The sequence below is a fragment of the Carlito syrichta genome, unplaced genomic scaffold (genome assembly GCF_000164805.1).
Source record: "Carlito syrichta isolate Samal-C Ts95f unplaced genomic scaffold, Tarsius_syrichta-2.0.1 Scaffold315165, whole genome shotgun sequence".
Taxonomy (NCBI): Eukaryota; Metazoa; Chordata; class Mammalia; order Primates; family Tarsiidae; genus Carlito; species Carlito syrichta.
The window spans coordinates 181,941-194,526 of NW_007259261.1; the positions used below are offsets into that span (position 1 = coordinate 181,941).

The window sequence follows — 12,586 nt, forward strand, 5'->3', positions numbered from 1 at the left end:
CAAATATGCAGAAAATTAGCCGATATCTCAACTGATTCTGTTTGGAAGAAAATTTGTTATGGGTTTATTTACCACTCTCCATAAAAACTTCATCTTTTATTCATAACACTAACTCCTCAAAACACAGAATCAATAAGATACCAATCTTAGCTGCTTTTTGGTGATACTCAAGGGAAGAGTCTTGAAGATCAACATAAGGAAGAGTCCACCTTAATATAGCATTAATGCATTTTAAAAATTCTAGCTGGAATCTGTTTGAAGATGAGCTTAAGATGTATTTTGTATCTCATTAGAACACAATGGCCACTTCTTCCATTGGATTTGTGGGGATTTGAGGGGGGAGTCCCTGGATTCAAGCAAGTCACTTAGCAAGGCCATCTTGCTTCCAGAAATGAAGCAGTTACTACAGGGATGGAGCAGGGTCACTGACTTAGCAGTGAGAGAGACTGAAAGAGGGCAGTGACCACAGTGGAAGAGCACACCAGCTACAGAACAGAGACAAACCTTTAGCTAGTTCCCTTTTGAAGTTCATTTTGTATTCTACTTTTTCATAAATGCTTAAGTGGCTCTGTTATAAATAACATATAAATGGCCAGGCACAGTGGCTCACTCCTGTAATCCCAGCACTTTGGAAGGCCAAGGTGAGAGGCTTGCTTGAGTCCCAGAGTTTGAGACCAGCCAGGGCAACAGGATGAGACCACGTCACTATCAAAAATAAAAAAAAAAAATAGCCAGGTATGGTGGCATGTGCCTGTAGTCCCAGTTACTTGGGAGACTAAGGCTCAATAATCATTTGAGCCCAGGAGATTGAGGCTGTGGTGAGCCATGAGCACGCCACTGTACTCCAGCCTGGATGACATAGTGAGACCTTGACTCAAAGCAATAAATATATATATATATGTGTGTGTATATATATATATATATATGTAATACTAAACATAGCAGATCCTCAATACTTATAATGAACACTGTACAGAAATTTTAAAAGAAAAAAAACAAACATACATTTAATACATTTATGAGAAATACCTTTTTAGAAAGTAAAATGTACATGTTTCAAAATGTAATGTGTACCTAAGATGTGGACTAAGCCTGCTTTCTTAAAAGTCTGACAGGTAGATGAAACAGTTTTCACTTACAAATCTGCTCCCATGTGCCAGCCATTCTGCTGGGAGATTAAGACACTAGGACACCCTCTTGGATTGGGAGTAGTGGAAAACTGCCAGGGGAGGGGAGGTGGGATTGGCAGTTGAGGAAAACTGCCAGGGGAGGGAGGGGCACACCTCATCAACAAAGGTACCTGCATAATGAACATTTGTATATCTAACACTGAATTGTACCCCACATCTTTAAAATTAAAAAAAAAAGATACCCGCTCCAACCTCTGGGAGCCCCCATCCTATAAAAGGGGTATGTAATACATAAGCATCCAACACCCTGACACTCAAAAGTGCCACAGGAATGTATACAACGTAACAGTTCTGCTTAGAAGAAAAGAGAAAGTAATATGATTCAAGATGCACCTTCCGGGATATTCCTTGGATGCATAGCTCTCACTATTCTCTTCCCTTAGAGAAAAATCCACAGCAGCACCAAACTGTGCAGACAAAGAAGAGGATATCAGTGTCATTTAGATGCACAAACTCTGAAATCACACATTAAGTGACTTTTTGTTTGTTTTTTGAGTCAGAGTCTCACTCTGTCACCCAGGCTGGAGTGTAGTGGCATGCTCATGACCACCAAAGCCTTGACCTGCTGAGCTCAGGCAGTCTTCCTGCCTCAGCCTTCCAAGTAGCTGGAACCATGCCTGATTTTTTTTTTTTTTTTAAGAGGTGAGGTCTCACCATGTTACTTAGACTGGTCTCAAACCCCTAAGCTCAGACAATCCTCTCGCCTCCACCTCCTAAAGTGCTGAGATTACAGACGTGAGTCACCACGCCTAACCCACACATTAAGTTTCTTCTTTTTTTAAATTTTCTTTAAAAAGTTTAATGTTTGATAAAATAAAACAAACTTTTAATACCATAGAAACCTTTTAACATGTACAATGACATATTATTATTATGTACAACTTCAAAAACAAATGCTTCCAGCTCCAAGTAAAGTGACATTGAATATCCTGACTATAGTTAAGCGGAGGAAAGTTCCTGGATGGCCAATGTTTTCCTTGGTTTGGAAAAAAAAATTGTACAATTGAAAAATATAAATAAGACCTTCAATGAGTTGAGAATCATAAAAATGCTATCTGAATTCAGTCATCTGGATCTTGGGAAGTTTGTAATAGTTGTAAGAGTTCAACAAGCAAAAGGAAACTCTGTGAATATTCGAACTTCAGTCTTCCAGGAGAGGTCCTGTAGGTTCACAGTTGGTCTATCAAAAATAAAAGCTATTCCTATTGTGGTAGAACTTAGTATCTGGTTCATATACCATTTTTCACCAGCTCATGGACTCTATTCTCATCAATGATTAAAGGTGCATGAAATTCTTTATCAGCCAATAACTTTCTAGTCCTTCTCTGGCACAGGAGATAAGAGGAGAGATTTCACACATCATTAGCACCTTCAAGAGGGGAATTGCTGGAAGGGAGAGCCATTTTCATCTATGAAGTGGCCCCCTGCATTGCGGACCCAGCAATGATGAAGGGACATCAAGGCATACCTCACAGTAGTAGGGTTGTCCTTCCCATTCTGACTGTCTGCATTCTTCAGTGGGGAAAATTCATTTTCCCGTAATACTTCATATACCACAAACTTCTTTGTGAACTGGCTGGGCAAGAACACCTACTACGTTTCTGGAATGAGCTGGAAGAAGCCCAACGAGTAGAGCTTTACACAGAGCTCCAAGCCATGAACTTTGAGGAGCTGAACTTCTTTTTCCAAAAGGCCATTGAAGGATTTAACCAATCTCACCAAGAGAAAGTGGATGCACGAATGGGACCTGTCCCTCGAGAGGTACTGGGGAGTGCTACCCGGGATCAAGATCAGCTCGAGGCCTGGGAAAGCGAAGGATTTTTCCAGATTTCTCAGAACAAAGTAACAGTTCTTCTTCTAGTTGGAGGGCAGGGGACAAGACTTGGAGTTGCATATCCCAAAGGGATGTATGATGTTGGTTTGCCGTCCCATAAGACACTTTTTCAGATCCAAGCAGAACGTATCCTGAAGCTACAACAGTTAGCTGAAAAATATTCTGGCAACAAATGTATTATTCCATGGTACATAATGACCAGTGGCAGAACAATGGAATCTACAAAGGAGTTCTTCACCAAGCACAAGTACTTTGGTTTAAAACAAGAGAATGTAATCTTTTTTCAGCAAGGAATGCTGCCTGCCATGAGTTTTGATGGGAAAATTATTTTGGAAGAAAAGAGCAAAATTGCTATGGCTCCAGATGGCAATGGTGGTCTTTATCGAGCTCTTGCAGCCCAGAATATTGTGGAGGATATGGAGCAAAGAGGCATCTGGAGCATTCACGTCTATTGTGTTGACAATATATTAGTAAAAGTGGCAGACCCAAGGTTCATTAGATTTTGCATTCAGAAAGGAGCAGACTGTGGAGCAAAGGTGGTTGAGAAAACAAACCCTACCGAACCAGTTGGAGTAGTTTGCCGAGTGGATGGAGTTTACCAGGTGGTAGAATATAGTGAGATTTCCCTGGCAACAGCTCAAAAACGAAGCTCAGATGGACGACTGCTGTTCAACGCAGGGAACATTGCCAACCATTTCTTCACCGTACCATTTCTGAGAGATGTTGTCAATATTTATGAACCTCAATTGCAACACCATGTGGCTCAAAAGAAGTTTCCCTATGTGGATTCCCAAGGGCAGTTAATTAAGCCAGACAAACCAAATGGAATAAAGATGGAAAAATTTGTCTTTGACATCTTCCAGTTCGCAAAGTGACTTCTAAAGAGTCATTACCTTTCACTAACACTAAGTTTCTTCACCTATATGATGGAGATCGTGCACACACCACTCAGAGTTTTGCGTCTGTACAGTAAGAGGTGTAGTGGCTAGCTTGCCGTAAGCACAGTTCATCTTAGAAATTATTTTTATTTGCTACTGAAATAGCAACGATAGTCTTGCAATGAGAAAATTCAGGACTTCTTAAGTAGCCCTATGAGACTAGAGCATGAAATTTGATTGGAGAGGCCATGATGAAAGAGGCCCGAAAAATGTTCCACCTTGAAATTTCCTTTAATGCCCCCAAAGAGTTCCAACTAGATGCAAATACAATGGGGGAAACACCTCACTAACATTGCCATGCGTTCTGAAAAGAATGCGAAGAAGATACTGAGCAAGTGACCAGTCGAGAGATCTGTCACTGAGGAAACCATCTCTGCTATGAACGCCGGAGAACAGTTTTCATGATTATGAATAGTTTCATGTTTATTAGTTACATAACTGTAATATTTTAGGAGTTTCTGAAGCAATTCATATGACTTTTTTATTGATATTTATGAAAGTTTTTTTTAAAAAAAACCAGTATGATGATGCCATTTTTGAGAAATGTGTATAGTAAATACACAGTTTATTTTGAAGCTGACTTACTAGAAGCATTCTAGCTGTAAACCTAAGTCCACAGACATTTAGGTAGTTAAAGAAGCAAGAAAATACAACTCTTTTCTTCTGTGCAGCTCCAGTCAATGAACTTTTCAATATTACCTCTCCATTTTCTTTTTTCACCATGTGAAAATGGCTGGATAAATATTTCATACATCTTCAAACTAAACTAAAACAATTTCAATTTTATTACTACAACTTTAAATCATGAATTTGGATGGATTATCTTACAATACAAAAGGAATGAAAGAAATGAGAGAATATATTAATACATATTTATAATATTGATAGAAACAGAACTTTTGGTTTTGGTCTTTTTCAGAATATCACTGATGAAAGGGTAGATGACAAGGTAGATATTCAGTAGCTGTAGGTATAAAAGTGAAAATGTAATGTCTAATTGAATATATCAGGAAGGATGGATTATGTAGTACAAACACCACGAGCAACTTTGAGACAAACCTTGTGTTGTTGTGCCCTCCAGTGGCCATTTGGAGAATTGATCCATCCTCAGTTCAAGAAACACAAAGGGTCTAAGGAGAACAAGCCAGTGAGTGACAGAGTAAACAAGCAAAACTGTATCCTATGAGACCCTGAGACTATTTCTTTTTCTAGTCTAAATTTCTGAAGGAATAGGAAAGTTATCAGGCTTTGGAAATTCTTCAACCGCTTCCAAGGATGCAAAGGAACTACTGATTGGTTTGAAGTTCAGATGATTCTTTTGATCATTCTTGAGAATACTATTCTGAGACACTCTGTAAAGAGGGATTGCTAACCACAGAATGGAAACTTGAACTTTTAACTCAAGAAAGGAATTCTGCATGCGACACGAGTGACACTAAGCCTCTGACACTGGGGGAGAGTGGGTGCTTCGGTCAACAGGTTCCTGGGCTTGGTATTCTTTGGGAAACCAGCAGAGAGCTAGAAGAATGCTAGAGTAATAATTTCACATGGACTTTGCAAGATCCTCAAACTCTAACTGCACTGGCAAAGCAAGGATGTTTGGTCATTAGACTTTAACTGCATAATCATAGTTAGATGGAGCATCAAAATAAGAAAAACACCTGTTATTCTCATCTTTCCCTTTCACTATTAATTTAGTCCCAGAATTAGAAGCAGCTAATAGATCCAAGTCCGCCAAGCATGTTAGGTAGATTTTTATTCCTATTTCAATGTAGCTGGGATTTCTGATGCCACTGTTTTCCATCAGTCTTGAAGGGAATTGAACCTTTAGCCTTTATGTGGTTGTAGATTTTTGTTGTTGTTCAGATTACTTTGATGTCTTGTTGTGAGAATTAAATGGATTGGAATGTGTCTAAATTTTATGTAAACCCAGAGACAACTTAACTATTTGTATAATATTTCTAAAAAAATTTTCAGTTTTTTATAAATGAAAGTTTTCTTTTATGAGGCAGACAATTTCTTTTAACAAGTGAGTTCAGATGCCACACAGAAGTGAATTTAGTAGCCTAGAGATCCTGTTTCACTTTCTAAGAGAACAGATCCTATAAATTGCATTCTGTGTGCCATTCCACTTCCTGTCCAATGGTGATGTGGAAAAACAGCTGTTGTGTGGGAACTGTTCAGAGCTGTGTTTCCCAAACCACAGGTCATGGAAGGGTGGTTAAGTAGGCTCTGTTTCCCTTTCTTCCAAAATAGCACCCAAGGCTCTTCTGACCTTGTCTCCTTCCACCTCTGAGTCGTAGGCCTACCAAGGAGTTAGTTTATCCTACTCCCTTTTGTTGTATTTATTTATTTTTAATTGCAAAGAAATAAATACATATACTGGGAGAGTCTAGAATTCTCTCAGGAGACCTGCTAGGTAAATATATAAATATTTATTTATGCAGAAATATATATTTAATATCTATAATTTACCTGCTGGATATTTGTATATGCATAAGTAAATAATTAAATCTCTCTAAGATGCTTTGCTGACCTGATTCTATTAGCTGCATCTAATTCTGGGGCTAAATTAATACTGAAAGGTAAGGATGAAAAAAACAGGAATTTTTCCCATTTTGATACTCCATCTAACTCTGATTATTCAGTTAAAATTTTAGGGCCAAACATCCTTGTTCAGTCAGAGCAATGCAATATATATGTATGTATTAGCCAAGTTTTCTTGGTTAGAAGAATAGAACCGAATGGTCTAGAAAGTATAGCAAACCACGTCACTGATTTTTATGTTTGTATTCACTCTACCTTCAAACGGTATTGAGATTGATTTAGATTTAATTATTCCATATGGTATAATAGAAACTACAAGCAAGCATTAACCCAGTTCCAAAGATTAAACAATATACTATGAATTGACAGATAGGCAGCATTTTATCCTGGATAGCAGAATAATAGGTGGCATGCGTTACTGAATACTGGTGGCATGTGTAACTGGTGGCATGAATCACCGGTGGCCTGCATAACTGATACAAACACATGATCTGGAAGGTAAACCAGACCTCTGTCCTGTGGATGGTATAGATGTCATCATAAAGTATATTTTCATAATGACGGTGTGGCTAGCCCCTATCTTTCTTCCTCCTTACTCTATAGTTATAATTTGCTTGAAGAATGAAATTGTTATTTTTCCTTTCATTCCAATGGCTTATCTTAGGAAGTTCATAGTTTAGAAAAATGGGTTAAGGTTGTTTTTTGTAAAAACAGGATGATCTAGGGATTCTTAGCAGCTGACATCCATCATAGGGGCTGCTCTTTTGCCTGGCATGAAGATCACAAGCACAAGGCCACACAGAAACATAGAATCCAAGAAATTCTCATAAAAAGCCACAAGAGAACAACAGAAAGGACACACAGAAATTATTAAATGCTTTTAGACTTCTGGTTGAAATATCTTTCTTTTTTTAAAAAAAAAAAATCTTATCAAGTTGGGCCTAATTTCTTTTTGATGGAACACAAATATACCCAACTGTACAAATAGTTGTAATACAAAATTTTGGTTCACAGCAGCTGAAGCAGTATTCTCTTAACCTAAACAGAAGTCTTAACTTCTAAACAATTTTGACTTTTAACATTTTATGATTCTATATTCATTATGTTTTAAAGTTTTTTGTTGCAAAAATAAATGATTATTTGGAATTCATAAATTAAAAATTTATAGGAACTGGGATACTTTTTCAAGGTGAATTTCTGTCTTGGTATCTTCTAAGTATTTGGTGAGTAAAGGGCCCGTTACTGTGTTAAGGTCTTCCCACAAGTATAATTACTGTTTATGAGTCTTATCTTCATTAATTAATATATAAACTAAATCATTTAATCACAATGCAATTAATGTTAATTATTGTATTTTCCTTGAGCAAGGCATAAGATACTATTTCCTGTCTCTGTGTCCAACTAAAATTAAATTCAACAGAAGTTAGAGATATTGAAAATAAAAGGAAAAATAAAGAAGCATATCCCCTTGCAGGACTTCTTTGTTTTCATGGCGAACATTTCTGTAAGGAATACTTCCTTCTTATGTTCACACTAGATGTAAGTGGGTCATAAAACATTTACGTACTAGGATGAATGGATTTTGAGCTGGGAAGCATTAATTAGTCATGTGCAATACATTACAAGCTTATGAGAATTAGAAAAGCCATGGGAAAATAAAATGAAGAAATTGACTGAAAAGCATGATAATTTGGCCAATTATAAAATGTAATTATACTGTGTTTTCCTTCCAATTACAAACTGTCTACACAAACGTTCAATAATCCATTGAGTATAAAAGGCCTTGATTGATAATCTAGAATAGGACCAGGCAGAACCAATGAGGTAGGAAATAAATATTAATAGCAAATAAACCCAACATTTTCCTTTACATATTCATTATTCTCCCCAGTAAACTTTTTTCCAGGGTTGCTAATACATTACAGAACCGACTAATTTTGTTTCACTGCCTACTAACAACAGCATCAAGCCTCAAGTGACCTGTTAGAGAGAAGGAGATGGAGGTTACTTAGGGAGGAACTCAGTAACCTCCATCTGGCTAACATAGTATTGAATAACTAAGAATTAGCTGGAGAACACTTGTCCTCTTACATGTTTTTTTGTTGATCAACCAAGTGAATTCACATGTGAATACTGATGATAAAAAATACATAGTTACCTCTTTAATTTATTTTATTTTTTTTAAATCATAAGATGCGGGGTACAAATCAGCGTTAGGTATACAAACTGATTATGGAGGCACCCTTGTGGATGAGGTGTGCACCTCCCTCCCTCCCCTGGCAATTTCCCTCAACTACCAATCCCACCCCCACTCCCCAGACAGTTTCCAGCTAATGCCAATCCCTGTCTTATAGTATTATAATTGTTCAAGGTCCACTCATGAGTAAGAACATATGGTACTCCACTCTTTGTTTCTGTGATAGATCACTGAGTATGATCGACTCTAAATCCATCCAAGTTGCTGTGAAGACCATATGTTTGTACTTTTTTATGGCTGCATAATATTCCATTGTGTATACTTCTAACCTCTTGGCTATGAAATACTGAGGATACTAATGATTATTCTACCAAGAGCAAACTATGCCAAAGGTTTTTAAATATTGCAAATAAATCAGATAGTAAGAAAAAACAATAAACATATATATCCCACTCATTTTTCTAAAGTAATTTAACAAATTATTTTAGAATGAAAGGTAAAAAACTGAAAGGTCCTGAGCCCACTTGTTCGAGACCAGCCCAGGAAACTTGGCGAGATCTTGTCTCTACAATAAATTTTAAAAAATTAGCCAGACATGGTAGCATGTGCCTGTAGTTCCGGCTACTTTTAAGGCTGAGGTGGAAGGATTGCCAGGGTCCAGCAGGTCAACGCTGGGGTGGCTGTGAGTGTGCCACTGCCCTCCAGACTGGGTGACAGAGTGAGACTCCAACTCAAAACTGAAAATAAAAATAAAAAGTGTAAAGGTCATCTTTGGGTTATATATCCTAAATTACAAGGTTCTGTAAACAAATAAGCAAAAACAAACAAACATATTTTTCTGGGATATCTTTAGGAACTAGATTTTTTTTAAAGGTGGCATTGCTTTTCCTTAAATGCAGAATAAATTCAAGAAGCCTTTGCCTCATGTTCAGTCTTCTAGTGTGTGACCCGCAGTACCCAACAGAATACTGTGAAAAAGATTTTCTTGTGACTTCTGAGACTGGGTTAAGAAGACATAGTGGCTTCTTCCTTCCTTCCTTCCTTCCTTGCTTTGAGAGGAAGCCAGTCACCATATCACAAAGACACTCAGGCTACTTGTGTAGAAGCTCACGTGGAGAGGAAGTGGGTCCTTCTGCTAACAACTAGCAAGGGCTTTTCAACCACGTGAGCCACCTTCGAATTTCAGCCTCAGCTCTGGTCAGGCTTCAGATGGCTACAGCTAAGATAACATCTTGCTAAGAAGGCCAAGACAGGACTGCCCAGTTAAGTTATTCCCAAGTCCTACCTCACAGAAACTATAAGATATTAAATGTTTATCGTTTTAAACCAGTAAGTTTTGAGGTTTGTTATGTTGCAGTAGGTCAATATATAGCCTCTATTAAAATTTAATGTAGAAAGCATACTGAATAAATGTTACGATAAATTTCATTTTGAAAATTAAGTCTACACATTTTAAATTTTATTTTGTTAATACTTAAATGTTAAAATCAATATATTTACATAGCACCATATTTCATGGTACTTAATTTTCTGCATATAAAACCTAAAAATAGAAACTTTATTAATATTACATTTATTTTTGTCTATTTTTTATTATAAAGCATTTATATTATTTTTAAAAGGAGATTGGAATATGAGCTAGGTTTTAAGTTGTATTAATTTCCTAGTAATACAAGTATTCACATCAGTATTCATTAAGTCAGTATTGAAATTAATTGAGGAACTGTAGCATCTGATATTTCTTTACTTGTTTTATACACACAAAAATCGATGATGATAAATTAGTCTAAAATGAGACCTTTCAAAAATCAATTGCATGCCTGTTGAAGGCTTAATATTTTAAAATTTTGTCATAAATGCAAAATAAGACAGTGTCTCCTTTCAAGATACCTTTATTCTCATTAGAAAGTAAAAAGTCAACAAACACTAAAAATTGAATAAGAGTTAAGGGAGATTTGTGTGTTATTGTGTTAAGTACTTTCAGAATTCAGGAAACTGGAGAAATACAAGAGAAGCGCAGTTGGTTAGGTGTTCATGGAAAAGTGTGGCTAGTTGGATAAATGTCACTTTCTACATGTTGGACTTTAGAGAATGGTTAGGGTGGAGAGGAGAGTATTAGGTCACTAGCTGCTCTTCCCTCTTCCAGAGTCAAGGGAATTGTGTGAATGGGTAAGGTACTCTTGCCTTCCAATAAACACTCCTTGATATTCCAGTAAAGTCATCCTGTTGATGACTCGCATTCCCTTGATGACACCAGCAGGAATGACCCCTTTTAAGCTGCAAGAATAGGTCACTCATGGGAGCAACTAACTGTTCCTCATGTGAAACATTAGGTTACATATGCCCCTTTACTGCTGTTTGGTGCTATATGAGGGTCCCCTCCCCTGAGAAGAATGAAAGTGCAGAGAGGGATGGTTTTTAGTCTCCCAATAAAGTCTGTGAACCAAAAAGCCAATTTGTAACCCATTCTTAAATTCCAAACCTATGGTAATAACCAGAATATCTACCTACATGCATGGAATTTTGTACAATATCTTTTTCTTATGAATATTTATCAATACAAGTCTTCACCATTGGAAATACTAAGCAGGAGTAAGACTATGAGACTTTCTAAGTTGGTATGTAGATGAGTGTATAAAGAGATGGATGGTTGAGAATTAGATAGTGCTTTATAGCACAGGCTCTGCAGTCAGGCTGCCAGTATATTAAACCCAGTATTACTTCTTACAAGTCATGTGACCATGGAAAGCTAGTGAAGAGCTGTCTGTGTCTCTGTTTCCTCGTGGACCTCAGAGTTGTTCTTTGTTAGAATTAAATGACAATAAACATAAAGGATTTAGAATAATGTCTACCACATGTTATATAGTCATTAAATAAAACAGCTATTTGTGCCTGTTAATGCTGTTAGTAGAAAAACATCGTGCCTTGTAATAATACTTTAGTTTATCCCAACTTTGCCTTATCTTTAGATCGTTAGCTCAAATGTATAAAAACTCTCACCTCCCTTCTATGAAAGGAGACCAAATAAAACCCGGAACTTACTTATAAAAGGTTGTGTATTTATTCTTACATGTATAAACTTTAGTCACCTTCAAAGTACTCTTCATTTGATGCAATAGATCTATCGAGATGCTTTTTTCACTGCTCAGAACAGTTTTTGAACTTGTCAGTTTTGCCTTTTAGTGCTACTGCCATTTTTTTGTTTCATCTTTTCCACATCAGCAAAATGTTTTCCTTTGAGCAATTTTTTCATTTGAGGAAACAAACCAAAAAAAGTCCCTTGGGGCGAGATCAGGTGAACAAGGAGGGTAGGGCATGGTGGTCATCCACTTTGGGTAATAAAAAACATAACTGCTGAGCACTCAGTGTGGTGTGGGCAGGTGCGCTCGTACGTCACCCATTATAAAATAAGCAAACAGGTTGAAAGAATCTCCCCCCCAAAATTCACTGAAGCCAAACTCAGCCTCTCACAGTGATTTTAACTGTCATGCTGATGCCAATGGGTTCTTAAAACACTTACCTAGTGAGCAAAACCTGCACTACAAAGGGCCTATCCTCTAAAAACTAATTTCAGTTTTTTGGGAATCCCCCCTCATAGTCTTTTAGAACCTTTGACTTTTAATGATAATATTATTGGCTTATCACTTGATCTGCTCTAACGTTTGCTGTGTTCCTTTCTATTGCTTAGGGGCATCTCTGTAGAAATTCTTCTCACTCTTTTGCTATATGAAACTTTTCCTGTCTCTAATCATTATAAACCAACCAACCAAACACACAAGAAAAACACTTAAGCCCCACATCCCTACTTTATCTACTGGTCCATGTCTTTGCTCCCATTTAAGAAAATTTCTTTATATACATATAAATATAACTTCTCTAA

The 12,586-nt window shown here is 37.1% G+C and overlaps 1 protein-coding gene and 1 pseudogene across 2 annotated transcripts in view; both read left to right on the forward strand.

The window, feature by feature from the left end:
• The window catches only part of LOC103275000 (cGMP-dependent protein kinase 1), a gene marked incomplete at its 5' end in the record, with an annotated part of 255,331 nt that overhangs the window by 176,836 nt on the left and 65,909 nt on the right, over positions 1–12,586 (forward strand). The gene's annotated exons all lie outside the window — the stretch shown is intronic.
• Positions 2,757–3,899, forward strand: LOC103275003 (annotated as a pseudogene). The gene has a single exon (XR_505289.1). The product of XR_505289.1 is annotated as a UDP-N-acetylhexosamine pyrophosphorylase pseudogene (transcript).